General features: G+C 35.5%; 1 protein-coding gene across 5 annotated transcripts in view; it reads right to left on the bottom strand.

Annotated features, from left to right (window-relative positions):
* The window catches only part of dy (dusky), a 96,919-nt gene that overhangs the window by 58,082 nt on the left and 24,728 nt on the right, over positions 1 to 14,109 (bottom strand). The window contains exon 1 of one of the 5 annotated variants that reach the window (XM_067782874.1): positions 10,398 to 10,461. The exons of the other annotated variants lie outside the window; for them this stretch is intronic. The gene's annotated coding sequence lies outside the window, so the exon portion shown is untranslated. Of the gene's footprint in view, positions 1 to 10,397; positions 10,462 to 14,109 lie in introns of those variants that run through there. 5 annotated transcript variants of the gene reach the window in all.

The following is a 14,109-nucleotide window of genomic DNA, read 5'->3' as shown; positions in this document are numbered from 1 at the left end:
ACCTCTCCAGCGATATATAGCTCAACTGTGAAAATTTTCAGAATGAACAATTTGTTTCACAATTTTTGTTGTTATATCGGCCTACTGATTTTAAGATCGCGGGTTCGAATCGAGCTCAAGGCCTAACAATAATTTTTTTATCATTATTATTGTTATGATAAATTTTTTCTTAATTGAAAAATTTTTAAATTAGAATAGAAGAAAGAAAAAATTTTAGACAACTGCCAAAGATCCATTTCGGGAACTGCTAAATTCCTTCATCGGCAACGTTTAGGCGCCGCTGCTATAACCATTCAGCCACCACAGCGGTTTTTTGTTTGTCTTCATTAATCCTACTTCCATTCTGGTTCGTGCCAATTGATATTCACAACACTGCGACATCTGTTGCAGAATAGCTGTGAAAATTGGACTTGTTTGTTGGCAATGCTGCCATAGTGTCATATTTTATTGACACTTTTCTCCCCGTGCTCTGGGATGTATTAACAATTTTTGTTGTTATATCGGCCTACTGATTTTAAGATCGCGGGTTCGAATCGAGCTCAAGGCTTAACAATAATTTTTTTATCATTATTATTGTTATGATAAATTTTTTCTTAATTGAAAAATTTTTAAATTAGAATAGAAGAAAGAAAAAATTTTAGACAACTGCCAAAGATCCATTTCGGGAACTGCTAAATTCCTTCATCGGCAACGTTTAGGCGCCGCTGCTATAACCATTCAGCCACCACAGCGGTTTTTTGTTTGTCTTCATTAATCCTACTTCCATTCTGGTTCGTGCCAATTGATATTCACAACACTGCGACATCTGTTGCAGAATAGCTGTGAAAATTGGACTTGTTTGTTGGCAATGCTGCCATAGTGTCATATTTTATTGACACTTTTCTCCCCGTGCTCTGGGATGTATTAACAATTTTTGTTGTTATATCGGCCTACTGATTTTAAGATCGCGGGTTCGAATCGAGCTCAAGGCCTAACAATAATTTTTTTATCATTATTATTGTTATGATAAATTTTTTCTTAATTGAAAAATTTTTAAATTAGAATAGAAGAAAGAAAAAATTTTAGACAACTGCCAAAGATCCATTTCGGGAACTGCTAAATTCCTTCATCGGCAACGTTTAGGCGCCGCTGCTATAACCATTCAGCCACCACAGCGGTTTTTTGTTTGTCTTCATTAATCCTACTTCCATTCTGGTTCGTGCCAATTGATATTCACAACACTGCGACATCTGTTGCAGAATAGCTGTGAAAATTGGACTTGTTTGTTGGCAATGCTGCCATAGTGTCATATTTTATTGACACTTTTCTCCCCGTGCTCTGGGATGTATTAACAATTTTTGTTGTTATATCGGCCTACTGATTTTAAGATCGCGGGTTCGAATCGAGCTCAAGGCCTAACAATAATTTTTTTATCATTATTATTGTTATGATAAATTTTTTCTTAATTGAAAAATTTTTAAATTAGAATAGAAGAAAGAAAAAATTTTAGACAACTGCCAAAGATCCATTTCGGGAACTGCTAAATTCCTTCATCGGCAACGTTTAGGCGCCGCTGCTATAACCATTCAGCCACCACAGCGGTTTTTTGTTTGTCTTCATTAATCCTACTTCCATTCTGGTTCGTGCCAATTGATATTCACAACACTGCGACATCTGTTGCAGAATAGCTGTGAAAATTGGACTTGTTTGTTGGCAATGCTGCCATAGTGTCATATTTTATTGACACTTTTCTCCCCGTGCTCTGGGATGTATTAACAATTTTTGTTGTTATATCGGCCTACTGATTTTAAGATCGCGGGTTCGAATCGAGCTCAAGGCCTAACAATAATTTTTTTATCATTATTATTGTTATGATAAATTTTTTCTTAATTGAAAAATTTTTAAATTAGAATAGAAGAAAGAAAAAATTTTAGACAACTGCCAAAGATCCATTTCGGGAACTGCTAAATTCCTTCATCGGCAACGTTTAGGCGCCGCTGCTATAACCATTCAGCCACCACAGCGGTTTTTTGTTTGTCTTCATTAATCCTACTTCCATTCTGGTTCGTGCCAATTGATATTCACAACACTGCGACATCTGTTGCAGAATAGCTGTGAAAATTGGACTTGTTTGTTGGCAATGCTGCCATAGTGTCATATTTTATTGACACTTTTCTCCCCGTGCTCTGGGATGTATTAACAATTTTTGTTGTTATATCGGCCTACTGATTTTAAGATCGCGGGTTCGAATCGAGCTCAAGGCCTAACAATAATTTTTTTATCATTATTATTGTTATGATAAATTTTTTCTTAATTGAAAAATTTTTAAATTAGAATAGAAGAAAGAAAAAATTTTAGACAACTGCCAAAGATCCATTTCGGGAACTGCTAAATTCCTTCATCGGCAACGTTTAGGCGCCGCTGCTATAACCATTCAGCCACCACAGCGGTTTTTTGTTTGTCTTCATTAATCCTACTTCCATTCTGGTTCGTGCCAATTGATATTCACAACACTGCGACATCTGTTGCAGAATAGCTGTGAAAATTGGACTTGTTTGTTGGCAATGCTGCCATAGTGTCATATTTTATTGACACTTTTCTCCCCGTGCTCTGGGATGTATTAACAATTTTTGTTGTTATATCGGCCTACTGATTTTAAGATCGCGGGTTCGAATCGAGCTCAAGGCCTAACAATAATTTTTTTATCATTATTATTGTTATGATAAATTTTTTCTTAATTGAAAAATTTTTAAATTAGAATAGAAGAAAGAAAAAATTTTAGACAACTGCCAAAGATCCATTTCGGGAACTGCTAAATTCCTTCATCGGCAACGTTTAGGCGCCGCTGCTATAACCATTCAGCCACCACAGCGGTTTTTTGTTTGTCTTCATTAATCCTACTTCCATTCTGGTTCGTGCCAATTGATATTCACAACACTGCGACATCTGTTGCAGAATAGCTGTGAAAATTGGACTTGTTTGTTGGCAATGCTGCCATAGTGTCATATTTTATTGACACTTTTCTCCCCGTGCTCTGGGATGTATTAACAATTTTTGTTGTTATATCGGCCTACTGATTTTAAGATCGCGGGTTCGAATCGAGCTCAAGGCCTAACAATAATTTTTTTATCATTATTATTGTTATGATAAATTTTTTCTTAATTGAAAAATTTTTAAATTAGAATAGAAGAAAGAAAAAATTTTAGACAACTGCCAAAGATCCATTTCGGGAACTGCTAAATTCCTTCATCGGCAACGTTTAGGCGCCGCTGCTATAACCATTCAGCCACCACAGCGGTTTTTTGTTTGTCTTCATTAATCCTACTTCCATTCTGGTTCGTGCCAATTGATATTCACAACACTGCGACATCTGTTGCAGAATAGCTGTGAAAATTGGACTTGTTTGTTGGCAATGCTGCCATAGTGTCATATTTTATTGACACTTTTCTCCCCGTGCTCTGGGATGTATTAACAATTTTTGTTGTTATATCGGCCTACTGATTTTAAGATCGCGGGTTCGAATCGAGCTCAAGGCCTAACAATAATTTTTTTATCATTATTATTGTTATGATAAATTTTTTCTTAATTGAAAAATTTTTAAATTAGAATAGAAGAAAGAAAAAATTTTAGACAACTGCCAAAGATCCATTTCGGGAACTGCTAAATTCCTTCATCGGCAACGTTTAGGCGCCGCTGCTATAACCATTCAGCCACCACAGCGGTTTTTTGTTTGTCTTCATTAATCCTACTTCCATTCTGGTTCGTGCCAATTGATATTCACAACACTGCGACATCTGTTGCAGAATAGCTGTGAAAATTGGACTTGTTTGTTGGCAATGCTGCCATAGTGTCATATTTTATTGACACTTTTCTCCCCGTGCTCTGGGATGTATTAACAATTTTTGTTGTTATATCGGCCTACTGATTTTAAGATCGCGGGTTCGAATCGAGCTCAAGGCCTAACAATAATTTTTTATCATTATTATTGTTATGATAAATTTTTTCTTAATTGAAAAAATTTTTAAATTAGAATAGAAGAAAGAAAAAATTTAGACAACTGCCAAAGCTCGTTGTATAGATCCATTTCGGGAACTGCTAAATTCCTTCATCGGCAACGTTTAGGCGCCGCTGCTATAACCATTCAGCCATCACAGCGGTTTTTTGTTTGTCTTCATTAATTAATTTAAAAATTTTTTCAATTAAGAAAAAATTTATCATAACAATAATAATGATAACAAATTATTGTTAGGCCTTGAGCTCGATTCGAACCCGCGATCTTAAAATCAGTAGGCCGATATAACAACAAAAATTGTTAATACATCCCAGAGCACGGGGAGAAAAGTGTCAATAAAATATGACACTATGGCAGCATTGCCAACAAACAAGTCCAATTTTCACAGCTATTCTGCAACAGATGTCGCAGTGTTGTGAATATCAATTGGCACGAACCAGAATGGAAGTAGGATTAATGAAGACAAACAAAAAACCGCTGTGGTGGCTGAATGGTTATAGCAGCGGCGCCTAAACGTTGCCGATGAAGGAATTTAGCAGTTCCCGAAATGGATCTTTGGCAGTTGTCTAAAATTTTTTCTTTCTTCTATTCTAATTTAAAAATTTTTCAATTAAGAAAAAATTTATCATAACAATAATAATGATAAAAAAATTATTGTTAGGCCTTGAGCTCGATTCGAACCCGCGATCTTAAAATCAGTAGGCCGATATAACAACAAAAATTGTTAATACATCCCAGAGCACGGGGAGAAAAGTGTCAATAAAATATGACACTATGGCAGCATTGCCAACAAACAAGTCCAATTTTCACAGCTATTCTGCAACAGATGTCGCAGTGTTGTGAATATCAATTGGCACGAACCAGAATGGAAGTAGGATTAATGAAGACAAACAAAAAACCGCTGTGGTGGCTGAATGGTTATAGCAGCGGCGCCTAAACGTTGCCGATGAAGGAATTTAGCAGTTCCCGAAATGGATCTTTGGCAGTTGTCTAAAATTTTTTCTTTCTTCTATTCTAATTTAAAAATTTTTCAATTAAGAAAAAATTTATCATAACAATAATAATGATAAAAAAATTATTGTTAGGCCTTGAGCTCGATTCGAACCCGCGATTTGTTTCACTGTTTTCGGGTTTCGTCACTTTTGGTGCTTTCTTTATGCAATAATTTATAAGAACACTTTACGAACCCTGCATTGCAGCATAATTGGAAATTATTTATGAGTAATTAGTATAAATCTACTTATATATGCTAAAAACTGACTGATTTATCAAAATTTTAATGAAAAGAAAATATGAAAAACATTTAAATGTGTATCAAAACGACTAAGAAATATTTACTTGGCCTATTGGTGTCTAAGTTTATAATCACCCTCTGCAGATTAATATGACTGTATTTTTTTGTAGATACCAACCGATTTTAAACAGTTTACCTTTTTCTTCGTGGCGGAGACGCTTTTTAAGATATGTGTGAACATTTGTGTGTATTCACAATTACGATGAAATGCAGGTTTGGTATAGTATTCTTACAAATAATTAGTGCATACAGAAAGCACCAAAAGGGACAAAACCCGAGAAAAATTGAAAAAAATCTGAAAATTTTCACAGTTTTGTCATGTTTTCCTAATTAATATATGTGACCCGGTCTATTAAAAGGTGGCTTATGATTCAAACAAAATTTTTGAGACGCGCTTTCACGTGGTGAAAACTAAAAAGTCCTAACTTGCTTAGCAGTGTACTAAAAATGTAGAGAAAGAAGAGCACAAATGAAAGACGCTGAAGCCTTTGGTTCCTTCGACGCCACTTTGGTGGATGGTGAAGCATCCTCAGATTTTTTGATAGCATTTTTTTCGATGGCAATGGAGCCAAAATATCGGTCAGAAACTGGTTTGTGCTTTGCCTTTTGAGCATGACTCTTCATAATGCAAAATAAAAACTACTAAGAAACTGAAGAAATGCATTGTTTATCTTTAACAGCTGTTTTTCGCAATTTCTTTTTTGTGTCATAAGCCACCTTTTCATGGGCCGGGTCACATATATCTTTGGAAAGATCTAAATCTCTTGTTACCCGATCCGGAGAGAAAATCAGGTTTTAGCCAACAAAGTCAAAGGCTTGCAAGAGTCCAAAGTTACGAAAAACGGGGTTTTGCCGTTAACTTACGATTTTGGGGGTGTCCGGGGAAAATTTTGTATTCAGTCATTCTTAGATCTTTGCTACTAGAATATGGTATGACCTCCTGGTTATTTGCACTTTTGTCTTTTTTGTAGCATTGTGTTCTAGTGTTATTTCCAGATACACCCTTTATCTTTCATAAGTTCGTGAAAGCTACTGAGTTTTTAATTTTGTTACATTTCAATTAAAATGTTCAACTATCAACACAATAACCCAATTGAAATCAACGCAACTCTTTGACCAAACATTAATTACAGAGGTCTAATTTTTGAAGAAATTCACACACACGGTTGTACGCATCTACATGAATAAAATGCAATAGAAGTAACAGTGAAAAGATTAAGAGTTTAGCAAATGCGAGCAATTTACAAAAACAATAAAGTTTTATTCAGCCCATTCATTAAGGCAACTTTAGTGCCAACGCTACCAACAATTGACCTCAAACCCAGAGAAGATATGATGATATTCTAAACTTTAACATTGCAGAGCACTGACATATGGACATACATACACACATGTATTAAGATAAATTTATTTACCAAATTAAATGAATGAAAAGTAAACAAGTGAAAATCATAATAACAATACCGTTGGGAAAAGAGAAATTAATTCTGTCCATTGATGGCTTCTGTGTTTATTACAGCGCTGGCTAAGTGCCAGTGGCAATGTAAACACAAATACAACAAGATATATATGTATGTACATACTGTGTGTTACATAAAGTGGCTGCGATAGACTTAATAAGTTTATAAGAAATTATAATAGTCAATTGATTAGAGGCCAATGTGCATTTAACCATTGCATTTAGCGAGCAATCAATGTTATGGCCGCGTCAGAATGAACTGTTTCATAAATGTATGTGGGTTCGTTCAACGCAATCTTATGCATGACAGTAGGAGCATTCCATTGAGTTATCGAGCTCTGGCTCATGGTCAAATCTCATTGGAACGATCTGGATTAACTTTATGAGAGCTGGCAGCACTAATATAAAACATCTGTTTGGTTGATGGTGGTGGTCCACATTCTCTTTTCCCTAACAGTGTTTACTCTTGCCGTATTTGTATACTCAGCTGAGCAGAGCTCACAGAGTATATGTCCGTAAACACGATAACTTGAGTAAATTTTGAGGTATCTTAATGAAATTTGGTATGTCAGTTCCTGGGCACTCATCTCAGATCACTGTTTAAAATTAAACAAATCGGTCTATAACAACACCCACTTTTTCGATATCGAAAATTTGGAAAAACAGAAAAACTGCGATAGTTCATTACCAAAGACGAATAAAGCAATGAATCTTGGTAAGTGGATTGACCTTATGGCGCAGAATAAAAAATTTGTAAAATTTTGGACAATGGGTGTGGCACCTCCCACTTTTAAAGGAAGGTAATTTAAAAGTTTTGCAAGCTGTGATTCGGCAGCTGAGTATGTAATGTTCGGTTAAACACAAACTTAGCCTTCCTTACTTGTTGCTTTTAAATATGGTGGAATCTTTAATGTATACGCATTGTACACATAATTATTTCAGTGCTACCAACTCAAAAGTGGTTAGTTGTCAAAAAATCTACTACAGAAAACAAAACGAAATTGAACCTTATAAATATCAGGATCAAAACGTTGTTGCTGCATTTGCATCGAAATTTCTATACGTATCTAGATCACGCGTCATTGGGACGTTACTAGTAACATCGCTACAATCACGCAAGATGTTGCGCTCTTAAATATAAAGAAACTTCAGACCCATTCACATACAAAACTGCGCGAAGCACTGTTATAAACATTGTTATAATGCAAGAAAATACTTGATAACATATTTTGTCTCCTAATATTTTTGGAAAATGCCCTTTTTAGTTGGTAAAAACGTTAGAAAAGTACCAAACAGTGGTAATAATATTTTCACTTGCAATGTGTGAAAGCACTCATAGCCAAAGCAAATGTTGAATTTTTCTGATTATGCTTTACATGGAGCAAAATTTGAAGATTGCCAACTTTTTTATGTCAGATGGCGCTCGTGTCGCCCGATTTGCCTTTCTCCATAAAACAACGTACAATGAAATGCATAAGATTGCGTTGAACGTATCTATATGGAAATGGTGATTGTGACGTGGCCATTAAGTAAATAGCCAGCGGTGCGCTGAACCGTTGCTTTGGTGGGCAGCAATCAATATGTATTTATAAGTCTGAACTTGCATACATTTCTAAGCACTTTGCTTAATGTAGTTATCAATTACTTAATCAATGCATTTTAGAAATGTTCAGTGGGAAAAAATATACGTTTAAACACGTTAACTGAGACATTTTAAATAAGACATTGGAAAAGTAATCATTGAAGCGAAACCTTCTATGGCGCGCCAGACTCGATGAAACAAAAACGAGCAGAAATGAAACAATTTTCAGGCCGTTCCACTATTAGTCCTTCATCCTTAGTCTTAATAGCTTGATTACTAAAATACTTCTATTCATTTATTAACTGAATGTATGCAAACCAATCTCAAAAACGTTTTCCAAAATTTCGAACTTTTTATTTGATATTCTCTGAATTTTTTCGATTATGCAGTAGTGTTACTTACTCAATTTTAGTATAACGAAGCAAAGTTGAAGGTCTCTCTTAATTCGCATTGATTTTTACCAAAAGATGTTTCAGATTTGAACCTTATAAAAATACGTACACAGAATTAACAACACCATTCGGAAAAAAGATTTTAGGAAATCAGTTGTTAACTTGTACTTGGTTAGACTTAAATTGCTGCCTATGAAAAATAATGCAGAGAACTCAAAAACAAAAAGAAACAAAAAGTTTGAATGTTCTCAAATTTTCGAAGTTGTTCGAAAACGTTTTCGAGATTGGTTTGCATAATTTTTGTTACAAAATTAATATAAGTTGTTTGTAAAAATATCGAAAATAAACAAAGAAGTATTTAGTTGTCGAAATTTGATAAAAATAGCCACTGCCATTTTTCTGTTCGCCGGTGTATGTGTCCTACGCAATAGATGGGTTGCTGAAGCATTCGATGCTTGCGCAGAAGTTTACTTTTCAATAATAAGAAAAGTTCTCTGGACGCAACGGTAATGTATTGGAGGTTTATTTGAGGAGCTCGCAACGTCATTACATTTTTTGTGCTACCTAACTGTTAATGGTTATGCTCCCTAACCCTAAACGGCTGGTTTCATGTTCTCTAGGTCTCCATTGCACCTTCTCTGCGTTTAACATAATACCATATCTTCCTGACGTACAGATAAATACAATCTATGTCCTAGGACAAAATCACAAACTATTGATACGACTCATCCTGCACTGGATAGTTCCCCCCCCCCCTCCACCCTCTGTCTTGGAACCTCAAAGTTTAATGGGTAAGGTGGTGCACAAATAAAGAAGAGCAGAAAGAGCTCGTCAGCACCTTTATTCAGCAGTACAAGACTGCTTTAGATAGGGCTTGCCCGATTAAGAGGATAAGGGAGCCACATAAGCTACCTTGGTAGCGCACCTGGCGAAGGGCGCTCCCTTTCCGCTACTTTGGGTGGTGACCGTTAACTAAGTACTCCTATTCATGGAAGTGGAGAGCAATTAGGTGATTGCAGGTTCTATAAATCACCTATGCCTAAAGACGGTAAAAAAGTCATAATTTTCTCGGACAACTAGAGCGCGCAATTGGCCTTAGACTATGTTTCGACAAAACAAAGTCGATGATTGAATGTTTCAGATCTCTCATTAAGATGGTTGTGGGGGCTTTGGGGAGTGTTATCGATGTTGATAATCATTCGGCGGACGCAGATCCAGTACGTTCCGATAGCAAGCACCATTACGGTGCCATCTCAGGAACCCACCTCCTAGATCACTGAGAAGCTTGGGGTCGCTAGAGTCTCGGCTGTTAAAGAAACAGGATTCGCCACGGGTAGGTGAGGTTGACAATTGGGTTGGAGAATCTATAAGTTGCGCTGGCAATCCCTTGAAATGGTTGTGCTACTTGAATCTTTTAGGTATTTTAGTCGCATCTTACGACAGGCATACCGCGGGTTTCACGGTTACTGCCGCAGATGTAGATGAATTGAAGAAAATTAAATCATGGATCGTCTTCCATGCCACTTTCTAGCACTAAGTGGGTGGAGGTTGGCTACACTCCTTTAACCATTTTTTAATGATCTTACAGAGCTTTCTAAGCTAAGGACGATAGTTAAATTTATTAGCTCTACAAAGTGGTTAAATCCGCGGTAGCTGATAAGTAAGTAAGGGTTACTTACCGTTCAGGGCATCACATTGGATCCATTGGCGGCCAAAGTGTCGAGCTGTTATGCAACTTCTTGGTCCACTCCTTTCAATCCAACCTAATCTAACCTTGCACTCACCAGGACATTATATAGCTCATTGAAGTCATAATTTCCGCTCTTCACATTTTTAATTACAGCATAGGTTTTTTGTCGATAAAACAAAAAAATTGTGGTGCTTTGTTTTTGTCCAGCACTGTATGTGAGCCAGTGACTATTTTTCGTTAGGTCAATAATTCATTATTATATGTACAATGAGTTACATTGTTTTATAAATGTTCGACTCAAAAATAATTGTCAATCACTGAACGGATGCGAAGATTAGCCACAGATACTAAATATTGAAAAATAATTTTTCTTAAATACTGAAACTAAAATCTTATGAGATTATTACCATAAAATATTAAAATCATTTGAATTCATTACTCTGTTTCAAATAAACATTTTCACTGCTTTGCTGTTGTTTGCATAATAAATTTACTATAAGCACTAATTGTTTTTGTAATTTCTAAATTTCAAATATTTTAGTTCAAACTTGATCGCGTACAAAAATTTTGCTATTAAATGTTAAAGTGTAAGCGATATCTGCGCGCCATCTGCAAAGTAAAATAATATCATTGATTGGTTTAAATTTTCGTTTCATTCCATTAACACATCGTAAAAAAACTATTATTTCTACAAAATTGGAATTCAATACATTTGTTGGTATTAAATTTTATTCTCATCCATTCGAAATTTTTTTACGACAATCAATACAATTTTCAAACACTTAGCTACTCACATGAATTTGCATAGACTCAGCAAATATAAAGCGAATTGGTTTGTTCAATTGATGGAAAGAAAAAGAAAACAAAACTCATCTACACATGACACTTATATACATACATATGCAAGCGCGACTATTTTAATTGCATTTACATTTTATTAATTCAATAATTTAAATTATTACAATCATAAATAGTTAGTGAGCTTTCTTTTTGTAGCTTTTAAGCGATTATAATTAATAGATAGCGACGCATTGAAGCGATATAAAAACAAGTAAGGAAGGTTAAGTTCGGGTGTAACCGAGCATTACATACTCAGTTGAGAGCTATAGTGACAACATAAGGGAAAATAACCATGTAGGAAAATGAACCGAGGGAAACCCTGGAATGTGTTTGTATGACATGTGTATCAAATGAAAGGCATTAAAGAGTATGAGGGAGTGGGCATAGTTCTATAGGTGGACGCCATTTAGGGATATTGCCATAAAGGTGGATCAGGGTTGACTCTAGAATGCGTTTGTACGATATGGGTATCAAATGAAAGGTGTTAATGAGTATTTTAAAAGGGAGTAATCCCTAGTTCCATTGTTGGACGCCGTTTCGAGATATCGCCATAAAGGTGGACTAGGAGTAACCCTAGAATGTGTTTGTACGATATGGGTATCAAATTAAGGGTATTAATGAGGGTTTTAAAAGGGAGTATTGGTAGTTGTATAGGTAGTCGCCTTTTCGAGATATCGCCATAAAGGTGGACCAGGGGTGACTCTAGAATACGTTTGTACAATATGGGTATCAAACGAAAGGTGTTAATGAGTATTTTAGAAGGGAGTGGGCCTTAGTTCTATAGGTGGACGCCTTTTCGAGGTATCGCAATAAAAGTGCTCCAGGGTTGACTCTAGACTTGGTTTGTACGATATGGGTATCAAACGAAAGGTGTTAATGGGTAGCCACGCCCATTTTGAAATTTTCTTTTATTTTTGTATTTTATTGCACCATATCATTACTGGAGTTGAATGTTGACATAATTTACTTATATACTGTAAAGATATTAAATTTTTTGTTAAAATTTTACTTTAAAAACATTTTTTTTAAGTGGGCGTGGTCCTTCCCCGATTTTGCTAATTTTTATTAATCGTACATATAGTAATAGGAGTAACGTTCCTGCCAAATTTCATCATGATGTCTTCAACGACTTCCAAATTACAGCTTGCAAAATTTTAAATTACCTTCTTTTAAAAGTCGGCGGTGCCACGCCCATTGTCCAAAATTTTACTAATTTTCTATTCTGCGTCATAAGTTCAACTCACCTACCAAATTTCATCGCTTTGTCTGTCTTTGGTAATGAATTATTGCACTTTTTCGGTTTTTCGAAATTTTTGATATCGAAAAAGTGGGCGTGGTTATAGTCCGATATCGTTCGTTTTAAATAGCGATATGAGATGTGTGCTCAGGAACGTACATACCAAATATCATCAAGATACCTCAAAATTTACTCAAGTTATCGTGTTAATGGACGGACGGACGGACATGGCTCAATCAAATTTTTTTTCGATCCTGATGATTTCGATATATGGAAGTCTATATCTATCTCGATTCCTTTATACCTGTACAACCAACCGTTATCCAATCAAACTTAATATACTCTGTGAGCTCTGCTCAACTGAGTATAATTAACACGAGTCTTAAGTCTTTCGTTTATTGGTTGCAACTTTGTGTGTGCATTAATTTTTAATTACCAAACATTGTTTTACCATCATCGAGAATTAATTATGCTAATTGTTGTAGCTTTACAATGTTTATATTACATTTTGGCATGAAAATTAAACAAATGCAATTGAAATCACTTTTCATTTCTCTTAATTCAATTCAAATAATTTGGTTATCTGTTGGCATCATTGGCGGATCCAGGACTTTGGGAAGGGGGGTTCCATTTTTTTGAAATTTCGAGGAAATCCTTTATTTACAATTCCTCAAAACCTTTCATTGTTTAATTAAGGCCAGAGGTGGTTTTATTTGGTTGTTTTTCAAAAAAAATATTTTTTGGTATTGACGTGAAGTTTAGGGTGTCATGTACGTAAATCGTTTAAAAAAGGACCGAATGTGTATTGCTTGAGTATGCCCTTTACCGTCTCATCTTGCAAGGAATTTAATAAACAAAAATCATAAACCAACGCCAAATACCTGTTGCTGGCAGTTTACGAAAGCGTTGATTTTCTAATTTCCGACTATTGCCTTTCATCCGAGAATTGCAGTTGAAAATCAAGACCTGGGGGAGTTACAAAATTGGCAGATGATGCTTTGAATGAATTCAAGGAAAAGCTGCAAAACGCTGACTCATGAAAAACGGAACAAGTATTTCTATCTCGTGAGAACCAAAATTCCTATAATTCACTTCAGTGAGTGACAGTAAATCAGAAAGCCCTTATGAAATGTTTGGTATTATATAGTGGTGACTGTGAATGTGTGTGACTGCAACGCAAAGTGTTATGGAGTCATACATAATCCGGCCCTTATCCTTTGAGAAGGTCGTTGAAAGGTGTTTCAAGTACGACATTGAAATCAAAAAGCCACGTTTATGCAATAGTCAAAAAGCTGCTCCAATATTGGACATCAAAGAATTGGTGATTAAAATATAATCAAATTTAATGTACCATTTCTTGACACTTACATTTGTCACCCTCAAAGTCGCTTCGAAAAGCCCAAATCAATTTTCCAAAGCTTTGACCAGTTAACCCTCAAGCAAGAACTCGACGAAGGGTAAGAAATGCACAGAAGTCTACAACTTAAATGAAGAATTACTGGCTTGTTCCGAAAGTGATTTTGTCTCTGAAGTCAAAATGTGGATGCAACGAATTTGCGATCGAAACGTTTAAAATGCGCTCGATGCATTGTCGTTCGTTTTTCGAACATCAAAATCTCCAGAA

The sequence above is a fragment of the Eurosta solidaginis genome, chromosome 4, assembly GCF_040869045.1.
Source record: "Eurosta solidaginis isolate ZX-2024a chromosome 4, ASM4086904v1, whole genome shotgun sequence".
Taxonomy (NCBI): domain Eukaryota; kingdom Metazoa; phylum Arthropoda; class Insecta; order Diptera; family Tephritidae; genus Eurosta; species Eurosta solidaginis.
The sequence above is the reverse complement of the archived record's forward strand: the minus strand, read 5'-3'. Positions and strand labels throughout refer to the sequence as shown.